At 40.4% G+C, this 14,655-nt stretch overlaps 2 long non-coding RNA genes across 2 annotated transcripts in view; one reads left to right on the forward strand and one right to left on the reverse strand.

The window, feature by feature from the left end:
- LOC144222845 (uncharacterized) overlaps nt 1–14,655 on the forward strand; it is a 330,463-nt gene that overhangs the window by 76,255 nt on the left and 239,553 nt on the right. The gene's annotated exons all lie outside the window — the stretch shown is intronic.
- Nucleotides 11,770–13,964, reverse strand: LOC144222844 (uncharacterized). Its single transcript, XR_013332489.1, has 2 exons — nt 13,860–13,964; nt 11,770–12,083 (listed from the first exon to the last, which is right to left on the reverse strand). It is a non-coding gene; the product is annotated as an uncharacterized LOC144222844 (long non-coding RNA).

Raw genomic sequence — 14,655 nt, forward strand, 5'->3', positions numbered from 1 at the left:
TAAATAGACATCCATAAATAAAATCAGCTGCCTTATAATTTTTATTGGCTACAATGAGAGGATAACATAAATAGTGTTTTGTTTCTCTCATAACACAGTTATTAAGGCAGAATAGTCAAACATTATTGTAGTTCCTCCTAATTATATAATTGCTATTTTATAAACCAATTTCCTTTCTGTTGGTTAAAGAAGGGACTGTCTTTTCTTAAAGTAGTTCAACAATGTCACTTGTGTGTTAATAAAACCCTATATGTAACATTCAGAATTCTTCCATCATTTTATACTGGCAAAATTTTAATCAACATCATCACTACCTCTCTATGAAAGGTAAGAATTTTATTCCTAAAGAAAAACACAGACTTTCCTTATTTTTAGAGTGAATTTATTTTCGTGCAAAATAATTGATGAATGAATGTTCTCTCCAGTGAGAAAGGACACGGCATATCTAGTGTGTTTTTTCTTCAGGGAGTTATGCATTTCTGGCTTCATTCCTTGACTTGCGTTAGAAGCCTTTGCCTGCATAAAAAAGCCTATTATCTTGAATTTGGGTAAATTCAAGATGCTCTTAAGCCACCTGTAATCAGATCAGCAGAACAGGTAATATTTTTTAAAAATTGCATTCTTGTAATCTTTATTCACAATTCTTTTAGTAAAGACTACAGATTTGCTTCTCTTTACCTCTTGGATCTGGCTAGAAAGGCCATATCTTTAGTAGAGTCAGGAACTCTGGCTCTGTGATGCTGGGATAGAGTCAATGTCTTTGGGCCTCAGTTCCTTCTCTGTAAAGTGAGAAGTCAAATGGGATGTTCTTTGAGTTCCCCTTAAATTATATAGAAATTGTCAAAAGCTGGTTCAGCTGACTTTGGATGCTTTTTTTATGAGGGTTCTTTGAAACAGATGATGGAGGGAAAAGAAGCAGAACAAGGAGGAGGAGAACCGGAGTAGAGAATGTGTGGGAAGAGCAGAGGGTGGCTCCTCATGGCTGGCAGCCTGGCTCCTGTTCCTCCCTCTGTTTCCGACAACTTTCTCCGTGTACACTCTGAATGATCGCACACCAAGAGAAAGTCTGGGTGTGGGTTGAAAAGAAAGGGGGTGAATTTTATTGGCTGAGAATGCCAAGCTTAGTCTGAAATCCAATAGTTATTTCAGTGATAGTTAAGATGATGGGACATTAGGTCAGAGGAGCAGTAGTTAAGGCAGGCGAAAATGCCTGCAGATCCAAAGTTCCCTTGCAAGGTCATTTGAGGCAAAAGTTAACCAGAATAAAAAAAAAGGCTTAGTTATATCATTTATATGATAAACATATGTCACGCCCCTAAAACATATGCTTTGCCCTAAAGTGCTGCTCAGAGAATGTTTTTCTCTTCTAAATTTGTATCTTAGCCATTCTTTCACTCTGTGTGTGTGTGTGTGTGTGTGTGTTTGTGCGCGAGCGCATGCACACGCATGCATTTATGCATGTTTCTTTCTATAAAGTCACCTGAGGACCTGTGATGGTCCCAAAGAAGTCTACCTGCTGTTTTACGCATATCTCCTCCTTGGTCCTACATTTCTTCTAGCTCTGTGTTTGCCACAATGTGTTGTAGTGGTTTGTCTTCATTTCACTGACTCTCAACAAGAGAAGTCCCTTGAGGACACAAACTATATCTTATTATGTTTTCCCCAAACCAAAACTGTCTTTGACTCAGAATGGATCAGGCATGGTGCTAGGGTGAGTGACAGGCAGATGCAGGCCCAAACTGATACATATAGTTCAGTGAGGAATCATGAGTAAAAAAGTCTCTGATATCAACATACTGCCATAAATACTCTGACATATGACCCAGAGGACATAAAAATATTTCTGAACATTAGACCTTCCTATCACACCTACATATGGAATCACCAGGATAAGAAATGCTGAATTAGAGGATCAGTTTCCTTACTTCCAATGGAATGATGATGCCCCATAGCTCTTCACAGGTGCAACAGGAAGTGAGGATTTAAAAAGTTGAACAACAGGAGATGTCCTTATCTTGCCCCTGACTGCAACTGTGACTCTCCTAACTGGGAGAAGATGAATCTGGCTCCATCTCTAACCTCTGTCCACACAATGTGTTCTCTAGGTCTGGACATGCTTCCCTACACTTTCCTGCCTGATGATTTCCCACACATCTGTGATAGATTAAAGATGGCTGCAAAGCTTTGTTACTCCTTTCATTGAGAGATGCGTCTGTATCCCCTCACTCTGAATCTGGTTAGGCTCTGTGACTACTTGATCAATAGAGTACGAATAGCCCAGGCCTTGGGGACTGGCAACTTTTACTTTCTACCTCTTGGAATGCTAGTTCTGGAGGAAGCTAGCTGTCATAGAATAGGTCTGGCTACCCTGAGACTACCATGCCTGTGAGAATTCCAAACCCCATGGAGAGGTCCTACAGGATGAGATGTCATGGGAAGAAAGGAAGAGGCCTAGGGCCATGAAGGTACCAGACAGACAAGTGAAGGAGCCTCTTGGGAGTAGATGCTTTTGCCCCAGCTCCCTCAATGACACCACATGGATCAAAGATGAACCACCCACCTGTTTCCTTCCTGAATTCCTGACAGACAAAAATCATGAACAAAATAAGACAGATATTTTAAGGCAGTAGGTTTTAGTGCAATTTGTTAGACAGAAATAAGTGCCTGAAGCAATATCCATCAAGACTTACTTCCTATATTATTTCCACTGGGCAGTAAGTGTCTTGTTTTGGGGGCAGGGGTAGTCTTTCACTCCTCCTCTCCCATGAGCTTGGGTACAAAGCAGTAGCAACAGCTACATTTTGTTGACTGTCTCTTATGTGTTAGGCATAGCATGTGGTATTTTATCTCATTTTGTCACTAATCTCTCCAAACAAATCTATGAAGATTATTATATTAATCATATAGCTGGTACTTAGAATCATCAAAGATTATTGAAGATCAGACTGATGTTGTATAACTGGATTCTGACCCCAGTTCTGCCTGCTCTATTCTTTCCAGAAATTGTTGCTGTAGATTATGATGATCTATGTACCTTTCTCCCTATACCACTTGTGCAAGGGAGAGTTCCTCACTAGCCTCCCCAGCACAAAGCGCCACATCTCATGCTCAGTCAACAGTCCTTGAATGAGTGAACAGTCTGCAGAACAATTTCTAGAAATCAAACACAAGGCCCTATTCATGGAAAAACAGAGTTGTTTTCCAGTCTTAGTAGTCCTTGGAAATCTGGATTCTGCAATTGGTAACTATTCCATCAGAGAATGTCATCTATGGGAACAATCTGGAGTTTAGCCACAGGCCTGCCCTATCTTTACCTGAATCTTGAAGAGACAATACCTCAGTGGGTTCACAGGGAGCTAATATTGTTATCCACTGTTTCTGTGAGAAACACCCCTCTAATAAATGAACTTCCTTTAAACAATAGTGAACTCAGTCACCTCTGCAGCAAGGGTGTCCTGTCTTTTGCTGCTAAAGCTATGGGAATTGGGAATGCAGGCCTGGTGCTTACTTAAAAAGAGGGAGGCAGATAAGCGGTGTTAGATAATGCAGCACAGGCTCAGTAGAGATAAGATGTTCCAGAGGTTGGACGTTCCAATTTGCTGGCGCTCTCACTCTTATTTATTGCAGACAAGAATTTTCCCTGGGTCCCCTCAATCTTGCTGTTGCTGACATTGTACTCCCTTTGACATTTTGTTGGGTGGGCTCCGTAAGCATTTGCCTAACAGAATTCATCAAAGAAAAAGAGAAAGCAGCCCAGCCTGACTCCTTTTGTGAAAGCAGGGCTGATGTAAGGGATTTCCAAGTAGAGCAGGCAAATAAAATGCCAGCTTAGAGCTTACATCCTGCCAGATGATCTGAGATAACTTACAAAACGTGCCCTTTCACAAGCATGTTTTCGTGCAGGGATGGCTACAATAAGGAGTGAGAGAGTGTCTGTGTGAGAGAGATTACTTTGAGATGTCACTTGCTGTGTCTTGTGGATACCCCTCAGTGTACTTTTGGAGACACGGGAATCATTCATGGGAGGATAGGGATGTTAATTTTGCCCTATGTTGAATGAGAGAAATGAATTCCCGTTATAGTACCTTTGCATTTTGCTTATGGATTTGGTAAAAGGGAAAGATTTTCTGATGGATTGATTTTTAATTTGCTTTCTGTTCTGTTCACTGAGGTTTAATAAAACACCAAACCAAATCAAACTTTAGTCTCACTGGGGTCAAGCATCTGTAATCTTGTGGGTTTTCTGATATGCAGGCATCCTTTTGCTGAGCATGTGAGGGTCTGTACTGTCATTAACATGTCACTATTGTCTACTGTGTGAGGAATGTGTTTGAAACCCAAGGGGAAAATATGGATCATCCACTGCTTGTATTATATTTCTTTCTTTGCATGTCTGTCATTTTCATTGGAACATTCAGTGAAATTAGGTCAGTTATGGTTTTAGTTAGCAAAGCAGCTCTTGTGTTGTACACAAATCATATGATGTTTCTAATTATCTCTGCTTTTTAACATTGATCTGAAACCAAATCCTTAACTATGCATGGCTTAGAGGTGTTTCGCTCTCCTTCTCTCTTTTTTGTTTTGGCTTCTTTCTGGGGCAAATATGAAACTTAATCTTGCAATAGCAAGATATAATATTTTTGGTTTTATAGGCAGCTTGAATGCCTAGGGTTAAGGGGAAAGAAATGGATGAGTGCTGGATGTACAATTGTAGATGGAAACTTTTGTAGTAATTAATTGGGCGATCTACTACTCTTCCTAAAAAGTGGTGTGATCCTTATCTTTGTACTTTATAGCCTCACAGAGGAGCCTTTAGAAGTCTCAGTGGTCTGCTTAGGCCAAGAGCTCTAGATTTCCTGATTCTTGAGCTGTATTCTGTTTCCAAAGGCAGGGAAGCAACTGGAAAGGCTTTCTGAGAGTCTCAAAATGTGGGCCACTATATGGTCAGCAGAGAGAGGAGAACCTGGGAAATGCAGCATGATATATAAAAAGACATTAATTGTTTTTCCTTTTCTTTCTTTCTTTCTTTCTTTCTTTCTTTCTTTCTTTCTTTCTCTCTTTCTTTCTCTCTTTCTCTCTCTCTCTCTCTCTCTCTAAACTGAGAACTAATGGAAATTGCATGATGAAGAGAGGCTTTCAAAAGCATGTTCTCTGTTGGCCTTTAAAAGCAGGAATGATTCTCCCCAGTCTAGTTTATAGCATGCTAGGACAATCTAACTGTGCAGATGTGCCTCAAGGCAGAGACTAAATAACTTTGGAATGCTTTCACGTCTGCAACTCTAAAGAGACAGGAAAATCTTCTGCATCACCTGGCCCTTTGGGGCTGGTCTTTTATAGTGAAGAATCTTAGGCATAGAGGATTCTTGGAAGCCTAAGGGCTGAAAGAAGCTGCATGTAAGGAAAATAGACAGTTTCACTCACAACCCACTTGCTTTTCCCTTCCTTCTTCACAAACATACTTATTAAGCACTTAGTAGGTAACAAGACTTATGATAAGCTGTGGGGATTATTTAAGAAAAAAGTGATTCTTGTCCTCAGGAAGCTCACAGTCTGATGAAAGAGACATACATGAGAACAAATTATTACGATACAGTTCTGATGGAAGTATTGTAGTGGGTTGAATTATGTCCCACAAAGATACGTCCGAGCCCTTACACTTAATACCTGGGAATGCAAACTTATTTGGAAGTAGAGTCTTTGCAGATACAGTTAAGTTAAAGGTCTTGAGACAAGATCATCCTGGATTTAAGGTGGGTCCTAAATCATTAACTGGTGTGCTCATAAGAGAAAGCAGAGGGAAATTTGAGACACAGAGAGAAGGCCTGTGATGACAGAGGCAGAGATGGGATTTATGCAGCCCCAAGCCAAGAAATGCTCATGTTTCCAGCAGCCATGAAAAGCCAGAAAGAGTCAAGGAGGGATTCTCCCTCAGAGCCTCCAGTGGGAACCAACTTTGCTGAAACCTTGATTTCGGACTTTGGGCCTCCAGAATGTGAGAACATAAGCTTCTGTTGTTTTAAGCCACCTGTGGTAATTCGTTATGACAGCCTTAGGAAACTATCACAGGTATGTATAAAATGCTGTGCAGGAAGGAGCAAGGGGCAGCTGTGTCTAGTCAGAGAGGGTATCTCAGAGATGATACCATTTAAGCAGAATTTTGAAAAGAGACTAGTGCACCATGTGCACAAAGGGGCGACGGGCATTTCAGGCAGAGGGACATAATGGCAAACTCAATGTTAATAAACACGGTAACTCCAAGAAATGCTGTGTAATTCAGTGTTACTGGAGTACAAAGTGTGATGTGGGAAATGGGAGACAATAAGAAAAAGTGCAGCAAGATTGTGAAGACTTTGCATGACATGCTAAGGAGAATTAGAGTTTTCCATAGGCTATTTGTCCTTAATTCCATGCTACCATGCAGATTGCCTGTGAGATATATTGTAAGTTATTTATTATAAATAATAAACTGCTGACATCTTCTCAAGTAATTAGATTTACTCTCAATGAAAGATTTGAAGTTATTCAGGTAAATATGTCACCTGATTTCATATTTTGCTGTGTTTCTTCATTGGGAGAGAAAAGGGTGGGGCAATGACAAAAATCCAGAGAATTCTGTAGGACCGTGACCCATTGGTACACATGACCGTCTGTTCCTTGGCCAGAAAAAGAGGTTGACATCCCTGCTTTAGGCAACAGGGATCCAACAGATATTTGGAACTTGAACAGTGAGGAGAAGACGATTTTGACTTTTGAGAATAACCTTGATGGTGATGATGAAAATGCATAGAAATGGGAAGATGTTTGTCCCAGGGAGCTGGAGGCAGTAGCTGTAAACAGAATCAATGGAAGCAGAGATTTTGGACAGTGGCTTGGGGATAGAAAAATTGAGGGAGAAGGCTTTCAAGAAATCTCTCAGGTAGAAATGACTACTCTATGTGGTAAGAATGATATCTTTGGAGCTTTGGAAGAATAGTTAGATGATGATGATGCCATTGACTGAATTAGGGAATAGGGAAGGAGGAATAAGTTGTGGGAGAAGACGATGAGTTTGAGTTCGGATGCATTTTGTTTGAATTGACCATAGAACATCCAGCAAGAGGTGCCTGGGTTCTTGCAGAAGGTACCTATTGTGGAGTCTGATATCATGATGGGGCATTGCTCAGTTGAGGAAAACTATGTAAGGTGTTTAGAAGACTGCCAAGCACAAAACAGGAACATTTTATTGAAGGAAACGAGAGGGAGGAGCCAGTGAAGAGGCCTGAGAAAGACTGGTCATGTATATAAGGGTAAGAGTGGAACAAAGGGAAGGCTCTCTTGAAAACCAGGGAAGAACAAGTGGGTCTGTTTACTAGGGCTGCCATAGCATATTGTCACAAACTTGGCTTAACACAACCAAAATTTATTCACCCACAGTTCTAGAGGCTGAAAGTCTGAAGCGGCCAACAGGACCACTCCCTCCAAAGGCTGTGGAAGAGAATCCTTCCTTGCCTCCTTTTAGCTTCTGGGGTCTCCTGGTATTCTTGAGATTGGATGCAACTCCAGTCTCTGCCTCTTTCTGCATGTGGTCTTTTCCATTTTGCCTCCATGTCTCATATCTCCCTCTTCTTTTCTTGTAAGGACACCAGCCATTGGATTTAGATACCACACCACAGCCAGGATGCTCTCATGTTGAGACTCTTCACTTGATTACATTTGTAAAGACCTTATTTCCAAATAAAGTTACAGTCTTAGGTACCAGAGGTTAGGACTGGGACATATCTTTTTGTGGATCACAATTCAATGCACAACAGTAAAGCACAACAAATGTCAGAGAAATGAGGACTGGATATACAATTGGATTTGACAACAAGAGAGTTATTGATGACTTGAATCAGAACAATTTCAGCAGAACAGTGGTTTGGAAACCAAAGTAAGGAGTCAAGGAACAGGTAGGAAATTATTTCTCTTTCAAGATACTTGTTCAGGTCATGACTGGAGAGACCTGTAAGTGTTGATATGGTCTAGTGCTCCCTCAGGAAGAAGGCAACATCAACAGTGCAGCAAGTAGGATCATCTAGTTTACAAATGATCTGGAAGAAGACAAGAAAGGTTAGGTAATTTGTCGAAGGCCATGTAATTTGAGTTCAGCCTAGAATATAAGATTTCTACCTTCCAGAGTTCTGCTCATATTTATTTATTCTGAAAAAATACTGAAAATTGCCAAGAAAAATAAAAATCATTCATAATCACAGAGCTTTAGAAAATAACCTGAAAAGGCTTAGAGAAATTTGCATTCTACCTGGAGACTGAAGGGGCAAGGAGGGGTAGGGTAGCCAACCACTCCCTGTCTGCCCTGGGTGTAAAGAGTTCCTGGGACATAGGAATTGACTGCTAACTCTGAGAAAATCCAGGGGAAAGTTGGACAAGTTAATTACTATAATTAGAAGAGGGAGTTGTTATGGGGACCCAATAAAAGCTGTGGCCCAGGGACAGACATGCAGAATAGAAGGGGAAAGTAGCTAAACCAAGGCCCAGCAGAGAGGGAGTTGGGTGGGGGAGGTAGAGAGATTGGGGTATATATTTTGAGAATAAACACCCCATCTTTACTCTCCTCCCAATCTCCAATCTGCCGATTTAACTAGAGAGGTAAGGAGCCCAGGTTTGTAGTCCCTCAAGATTATTCTCCAGAGCATTCAGCAGGCAAGAGAAGAGCTGAGAATGGATATGAAGGAATAGACAGCAAATAACCAGCAGAACCTTCTACTATGTGCTAGACATTGTGCTTGGTGCTTTACAGAAGTTATTTTCTTTAATCCTGAGAACCACTTTGAGAGGTAGATACCATTAATCTCAGCATTTACATGTGAGAAACCTTAGTCTCAGAGAAGTCAGATGACGTCACTGATGAATGCTTTCTTATGACAGCTCAAAATACAACGTCTAAATTTCCTCTTTAAAATCACACAGTTATCCTAGTTACTCAGCCTTCATTTAGGTACTTCCAAATCTACACATTTGTAGCTAAAGATTTATTGGTAATTTCTAGTATTACTTTTACATAGATTTCTCTTCCTCCTTACACAATGAGTTTGAATTATGTCATCAAAAGATATAAAATTTAATAATAAAAAGTCAATATCAGCAAAAATATAGATTTGGAAAAAGGCAAAGACTGAAGGAAAAAAACAAATAGAATCTAGATACTTAGAATGCAAAGTGTTATCAATTGCTATAACCGGGCTGAGATTTTGACCTAAAGTTCCTGATTGTCAAAATGAAAAGATAAACGTGGGCGGTCACAAAGTTCTTATTGTTAAAAAAAAGAAAGACATTTCTTTCTGAGATGAATACTGTTCTAAGGGCTTTATATACCTATTTCATATGGATACCCCACAACAACACTCATTTACAGATGAGGGAAAAATGCACAAAGAGGTTAAGTAGTCTGCCCATGAGCAGATAGCTTGCAATTGGTGGAGGTGGATTTCAGACTCAGACCATCTGACTCCAAGGTCTGTGCCTTTATCCACTCCACTGGGGTGTTGCTAAGGAAAACAGATCTGTTCCTGAGAAAAAGGAAAACTTTTCCAAATACTTAGTTCTGTGTTTTTCAATGTGGGCCATTATAGAGAAAACCCTGAAAGAGGCAGTGGATCAAGTTCTCCATGATTCTTCTTTGCTGAAAGTTAAGGATTTAACAAAAGTACAAGTCAGTAGACAGAATCCTCAGGAAACCAAGATGATATGATCTGCACTTGGGTAATTGCATCTGTGAATTGATCTTCCTTAGTCTGACCAAATGTATCCATGTTCATGAAACAACTTTATTTTATGTATAATACAAGATAGAAGCCATGTGTACATGTGCTGTAATGCTAGTTTGGAAGATGAAAGAAAAAAAAGGTAAGGCCGAAGGAATTGCTGGTTCTCTACAGAAATGCACACCAGTACAAGGAAATAAAATAACCACGGTCTGCATGAGGGATTTGGTGTTATGGGCTGAAAAGCTTTGATGGTAGTAGTCAACTGGTGCTTTAGCCTGGAGATACGGAATAAATTCAGGGATCTTAATAACACCTTGTCATGACTTATTTGATGTTACATTGGAAGGTCTTTGAACCGTAACAAATGTCCTGTGATCTGTCCCAAGGCATTTGGCATTAGAACTTTTCAGGAATATAATCAAGATCACTGAATATAGAGAAACACACATTTTGACTTATGTATTTTTCATGTCATGTGCATGGGATTTAGAGAGTTTTAGGTATATGCACACTCAGTTAGCCCACAGGTGGCTTGTGAACATAGAAAACAATTTACAGAGTTCATACTATACAGCTTGGATTACAGAAATCTGACATTGAAAGGCTTTTCTGTTTGTTTGGGAACCCATTATCTCATCTGTATGATTATACATCCAACTGATAATAGACTTATACTTCAGTCATCGGTCAGAATGGTTATAGTTTTGATTTATTGATTATTGTTGGATCACTTCTTTCTTGGAGGGCTATTCATCTTTTCCTCGCTGCATGCGTATCTGATACATATCCACTCTTGGAAGGCGGACGACCTGGGGCCTATGAAATCCTTGGCAGAAGGGGCTGGCACAGCACAGGCTGTTGACTGCTGGGGATATTTAAGCTGAAAATACATGATGCAGAGGCAAGGACATTGCTGTTCTTCACTTTTTAATGTGCTGATTTTCTCTGGCTTTCGTTTTGTGACTAAATTTAAATGTAGGAGGATCTTGTGGGTGGGTGTGTACTCTACATGAGAAAAGTAGATCATGCTATGAAATTTTGATTTCTTCAGTCAGGTACGTAGCAATTCACATGGTCTCAAGCCACAAACATTACCTCATAAATGGCACCATGGAAATGTGTCAACAAAATTCAGCCTACTCAGATCAGGTCTTAGAATAACAGCTGCTGGTGCTCTGGCTTGAGAAGCAGGTGTGAGACCACCTATGGTAACGGCTCAGAAAGCTTCCTGTCAGTAGGAAAACGGCATGGGTTTCCTCCAAGGTGCCAAATAACGCAGCAGATAGGGTAGCAACATGAAGATAAAATGTTAATATGATTTACTTTTCCCAAGTACTTGGGTTAGTGCCAGAGAAAAAAAATTAATTATAAAACCACTGCTCAAACCAAAGCATTCAGCCTGCAGCTAATATACCAGGGCCTGTTTCTGAACATTTATGTTTTTCTGTTTATGGATTACCAGGCTATGAAAATCCCCGTGGAAGGAGGTCGGAAGATGGGGTTGGTTTAATCCATTGTAGGACAGCACTTAGCATCTGTTTTTACAAGAAAGAGTATGTAATATAAACTGTATGTGTGTGTGCTTGGGGTGGGCAGTGGGGTGGGGGGGCTGATTAAGAGTGGAAAAGTGAGAGAGCTATCAAATGTGGAGGGAGCTGCTCTGCCAGGGAGGTCCAAGGTTTTATTGCCTGAGAACTGTATAACCCACTGCCAAAGGGGAAACGGGCTCCACCCTACCTGCTCGAATGAAAGCTGCAAAAGCAAAGGACAAGCGGAGAAACCATTAGGAAATCTTTGTCTAAAATGTAGAAACAGCATGAATGCTCCCTGTTATCTTTCACAGGCTGGCCCCCCACACTTGCAGCTCTGAGACAAGCAGCATCATGTCCACAGTGCTGGAAAAGACATTTTGCATACTCTTGTAAAATCTTGAAAATTTGGCTTGCATTTGCTTCTACCCAGACCTTGGAAGATTTTTTTTTTAATCACTGCATGCTTTCAAGAGCAATTTATCTTAGAGCTCTGGTTAATTTTATCGTTTATTAGAAGTCTAAGGTTTTATGGTGAAACTGAGTGTGGGCAAGAGTTAAGAGCTGGAGGAAGGAGGGGGCTGGCTGACTGTGCTGCAGGAAGCTAGATGTGGCAGAGACATGCATTTTTAGCCTTCATGAATTTCATCTTGATTTGAAGGGTGTCTGGGTCTGAGAGGGCCACATATACTCTGAGTAGGATTATCTACAGGAAATGACAGCATAGTGTGTGATGGCCTCGGACTGTTTTTGTTATGTTGTTCTGAAGTATTTTTCACCCACTGCAATTTACTTTCCGTGAAATTGATATCTGTGAATAAAACGTAATAGATCAGTATAAAGGCAGCGACAATTACACTGATTAAAATGGAATCCCATTATGTGTATTCTCTTTGGAAACCCAGCATCCTCTGGTAAAGGAGAGCAAATCAAGCAAGGTATGTCTCAACTATTCTTAGTTCCGCCTTAGCTCTTATATGTAGACTGTTTGGGACTAGGTAGGGGATGGAGTTTTGCCATTAACAAAACAGAAACCTAAAGAGATATTTTCTAAGATTCTTCTGCATAAGAAGGACTTGGGAATGGCTCAATAAAACAGAAAAGATATCCTGTATAAGCAGGCTGGACAGGGCTTTTTAATCAGTAATTTTTTAAAATTAATAAACTTTATTTCCTTAGAGCAGTTTTGGGTTCATAGGAAAATTGAGCAGAGAGTACAGAGTTCCCATGTATTCCCCGCCCCGCCCTCTGCAGCCCTCCTCCCCACTATCAACATCCCCTACCAGAGGGGTACATTTGGTACAGTGGTTGAACATGGACACATCATTATCATCAAAAGTCCATAGTTTAGGGGTGCCTGGGTGTCTCAGTCGGTTACACGGCCGACTTTGGCTCAGGTCATGATCTCATGGTTCACGAGTTTGAGCCCCTCATTGGGCTCTGGGCTGACAGCTCAGAGCCTTGAGCCTGCTTGGGATTCTATGTCTCCCTCTCTCTCTGCCCTCCTCTACTCATGCTCTGTCTTTCAAAAATAAATAAATGTTAAAAAAAAAGTCCGTATTTTACATTACGCGTTCTCTCTTGATGGTGTGCATTCTATGGGATTGGACAAATGTATAATGATATATTATCCACTGTTGAAGTATCACACAGGATGCTTTTCTTGCCCTAAAACTTCTCTGTTCTGCCTTTTCATCCCTCTCTCTTCCCTGGCATCCACTGCTCTTTTTACTGTCTGCATCATTTTGCCCTTTCCATAACGTCATATAGTTGGAATCCCACAAAACACAGACTTTTAAGCTTGGATTCTTTCACTTAGTAATACACATTTAGGGTTTTTTTCCATGTGTTTTCATGACTTGACAGCTTATTTCTTTTTAGTGCTGAATAATATTCTGCTGTCTGGATGCAGTTATTTAATTTCAAATTAAGTATTCTGCTGAAATGGAAGAAATAGAAATGTGGGTTGTGCTATTGTGGGCAGAAAACAGACTTAACTAAACTATCTGTATCAGTGAAAGGCAAATGAATGAGGCCATGCCATTTTTCTTGGTAGGACAGCATTGAGGTTTCTGTGACAGAGAACACTCATTCTTCTGGGAGTTTCTGCATGATCACGGTGGAATCCCATTCTATGGAGTTCTTTAAATTGTTTGGACCATATTTGTTAGTGGAGACAGAGCTTCCTACTTGACCACAGCACACTGGATTCTCCATTAGATTTTTCAGTGAAGAGAGAGCTTTCTATTGAAAGAAAATTCCCAGAAGCCAGGTCTTATCACTTGAAGAATTTGCATGTCATTAATGTGCCATCATACTCTAGAATGCTGGGTATTGTTTTCCCATAAAGGACAGTTCCATACTGATAAATTTTAGCTGTTTTTGCTTTTGTTGGTTAACTTAAAGGAAACCTTTTCTCCTTTTGATTAGATCATCAGAGAAGAAAACAAGTTTCACATAAAATGCAAAACAGACACCGAAGAGATATTTAAAGTTAGTATGAGGATATTAAGTTTTGGGTCCATTAAACGAATCCATTAACTATATAACCATGGTGTGGGATAAATCAGAGGAAGGAGATGATTACCACGTTTCCAATCCTGTTGGATTTAGGAGAGTTGGCTTTGAGCATTTTCCAGCTTGATGCTGAATGTCACAAGGAGACACGTGGGTTTTGCTGTTTGTTAATGAGATGTTGTTAGCATTCAGTTGAGTACTAACACAGAAGAGCTGGTGCTGCTGACTCAATGCAGTAAACATTTGACTCATTGTGACAGAACATCTTTTCATGATGAAGGGCACCACCTGCAGAGGGAGGGCCAAAGACTGATTTATAGTCCCTAAAGCATCAACACTGATGAAATTCGGATGCCCTTGCAATGCTTGCCCCCTCCGCAATGCCAGGTTGGACGTCGCTTGTCCCAGCTCATGATGTTCAGTGCAGGAATGCTTTTACCCTGATGTTGGACTCAATGCCCCCTTTCCAAACTCCTAGACCCTCAATTCTTCTGTTTTGAACTGAAGAAGATGTTTTATTCCAAAATTGATTTCTATTAGGCTTTATAACCAGGGCATGTAGAACTTCCTAGAATAGACGATGAAGAAATATTATCTGTCTAAACATGAAGAGAGGCAAGAGTCCATCAGCAGTGGATTGAGCTCTTACCATATGACAGGCACTGAGTAAGGTACTGAGGATATATAGATGAATACGGCACAACTCTTAAACGAGAGAAGTTGATAGTAAGTGTGGTAGAAAGTCATTTAAACAAATGCTTATGGTACAGCCTGATGTAGGCAACAGTATAAACACCAGAGTATTAAACTTTTTGGAGGACTCATGGGGGTGTGTGTCATGGAAGGTTCCATTTAGTTCACTAGGT

This window comes from Crocuta crocuta, unplaced genomic scaffold (genome assembly GCF_008692635.1).
Source record: "Crocuta crocuta isolate KB4526 unplaced genomic scaffold, BGI_CrCroc_1.0 scaffold30, whole genome shotgun sequence".
Classification (NCBI taxonomy): Eukaryota; Metazoa; Chordata; class Mammalia; order Carnivora; family Hyaenidae; genus Crocuta; species Crocuta crocuta.